Source organism: Pezoporus occidentalis, unplaced genomic scaffold (assembly GCF_034315485.1).
Source record: "Pezoporus occidentalis ecotype Australia unplaced genomic scaffold, CSIRO_AGI_Poc_V1 ctg225, whole genome shotgun sequence".
In the NCBI taxonomy this organism is placed as follows: Eukaryota; Metazoa; Chordata; class Aves; order Psittaciformes; family Psittacidae; genus Pezoporus; species Pezoporus occidentalis.
The window spans coordinates 907,506-910,231 of record NW_026914128.1 but is presented as its reverse complement, the minus strand read 5'-3'; the positions used below and the strand labels follow the sequence as shown (position 1 = coordinate 910,231).

At 39.4% G+C, this 2,726-nt stretch overlaps 1 long non-coding RNA gene across 1 annotated transcript; it reads right to left on the bottom strand.

The window, feature by feature from the left end:
* LOC134164786 (uncharacterized) lies at positions 1-2,232 on the bottom strand. The gene is made up of 2 exons (XR_009965264.1): positions 1,879-2,232; positions 1-139 (listed from the first exon to the last, which is right to left on the bottom strand). It is a non-coding gene; the product is annotated as an uncharacterized LOC134164786 (long non-coding RNA).
* Positions 2,233-2,726: the final 494 nt, after the last annotated feature.

Below are 2,726 nucleotides of genomic sequence, written 5' to 3'. Positions count from 1 at the left end.
TCCTGTCCTTGCTCATCTGAGTGCTTTAAGCCACCACCAGTGCCTTCTCCACCTGTATTTGAGACTGGCCTTTGCTGCAATTGGCACCAAGTTAGGCACAGCTGCTATTTCCAGGGCATCCAAATCAGTGCAGTGGGAGCTGTACAGAGATAAATAGTTCGTGTGATCGCATGAACAGTCATCTGCAAGTTCCTTACCCTGCAGCACTAATAAAATCCTCTTTGTGAAAGGAACCAATATTCATCTCGGTTAAAAACAAGATGCATAGAAACAGCAGAAAATATTATGAAACCCCATGTTATGGCTTATTTTATACAGGCGGTGTGTTTTGTCATTAAACTGCTATTTTCCATATTTATTTTGTAACATTCTGCACTGAACCCATTTTATCAATTTCCTCATTCGCCTGTATTTGTGTAAGTGCGTAGCTAATGGAATTACCCTGGGCTCACAGCACTGCAACAGAGGGCAGCCTGGCTCTCTGTCTACAGAGGCATTATAGCTAAAGCCTGACACAATGGTAAAACTGCATCAGCACATGAAGGTTGCTTACCAAATGACACACTCTAATATGACACATCTAATCTGCAGTTTGTAACTTCAGTCTAATAGTGTGTCATATTCAAGATGTACGGATAAAGTGTTTTGTGCTCTAGCACCCTTATTACAGCTGAGTTAGTCTTTAGAGGGATAGAAAGAACTGAGAAATGATGAGCTCCATTCTATTGAAAAGGAACAGCTTCCAGATACCAACGTTCACATCGAGATACATGGAGGAGACAACACTGGAGAGCAATGAGAACATCTCAAAAGTCAGTTAACCAACTTCTTTCTCATTATTTTGGAATTCAACTCAAAATCAAGTGTAATCTAAAGCATTATCTAAAATAAGCCTGTTGATCATCTAAGCAAAGAAGAGTTACCAACTGAAAGACTATTCCTATTTTCCACTTTTCACATTTGATCCTGCCCTTGCCAAGAGTACATCTGCTCTGCAGAACACATTCAATTGCCTGTAATTCTCCCATATTTGTATGCCTGAAAGCTCAGCATAAAGAAGCCTTTAAAAACCGAACAGGTTCATCTGAAAATACTTTAGGGGATTGGAAACTAAAAACGTATTTCTGTAATTCATCGTATTGCTTTCTCAAACACATTCATTTACCTGATTTGAAGAATCAAGGTTAGGAAACACATGCTAGAACCAGTAGCAGCTCTTGTGCATGTGTTGTAAAGGCTCACAAAACCCCTTTCACTGTAGTGCCTGATGTGTTTAGAGAAATAATAGACATAAGTTATCTGCCACAAGGCCTTCACTGATGAGGTTCATGCTGAGGATTTCCATGGCAACTACTTAAAGGAACATAAGCCTTCATTTTAGAAATTGAGAGCCCAGGGACATGGCTGGTTACAGTGATAATACCACGTAAACCACCTGTACAGGAGTTGGATCTTTTGTTCAGGGCCAAGTAAACTAACTTCCCTTTTCTTCCATGGGAACCAACTCCAGAATTATTCACTAAACTTACAAAAAAAAAAAAAACAAACCCAAAAACCAAAAAACACAACACCAAAAAAATAAAAAAAAACACCCACCAAAAAAACCCAAAACACTGATGGCTTTTATCACATATCTTGGAAGAAACAACAAAGCATCTACATACACACATATAGCTGAAACAATGAGTTCCTTCAATTGCCTAGTATACAGTAGTACATCAGGTAGCCTATAGAAAGTTTACACGGAGAAGATTATACCAGAATCAACCCAAAGAGGCACAAAGCCGGGTTTCACAGAACATTCCAGAGTCTACTGAAATTCACATGCACAGAGTGCTTAATGGTCATCAAAACACCTTAAAAAATTAAGGTACTCACCAGTATATTGAAGCTAATACAACAAACTGAAGTTCTGGCACGATGCCGCAGCGAAGAGGGGAACCAAATTAGTGAGCATTGCTACCGAGCGAAGAAGAAAAAACAATCTAACGCTTGTTTTAGCAAAGATAAAACTGGAGCAGCCAGATGCTTTGTACCTGCCTCCCTTCCCTCCAGACGTGGTCTGTGATTTACAAGGCATGTGTTAGGGGTAGGGCTTAAGTACACTCTGCCAATTCCAACCTGCAGACTATTAAGAGATCACAACCAAGAGCATAAACTCAATCCAAAGTTAATTTATAATGGGATAGGGTTGATAGGAAACAAATCCTAAAACCACTTGGCCCCAGCTGATCTGGTCTTCGTAGTGATCGCTCTATCCAGCTGAAGGTATTCACCTCACAGAGCTGATGGACAATACCTTTACTCATCAGCCCAAGTCATACTTCAAAAGCTCTCCGTCTGCAATATAGTGCAGTTGATATAGATCGTTGAAGCCAGCTAGAAAAATAGAGTTTACTTTTATGCAATCATCCCAAAGAATTTAATTTCAACTCAAGTAAAGTTCCAAGGAATACCTAGGTTTTATGCTCTGTTTAATTCTCACCTCTGTTTTAGACCTCCATTAAAACTGCATAACATTAATTTCTTCAAGGAAAGCTGAATAGTCTCCTGTTGGAAGCTTTCTCCATTAAGCTGATATTACTGTCACTTCATGGAAGGCCTGAACAGATGTCTTTTTTTTTCTATAAGGGTTATTATTCAGAGCTATGCTCATGGAGGCAGTTTCTTATGGCAAAAGTGACTGGAAATAAACGTTTTTTGTGATACCTCATTTTCCCATCCTG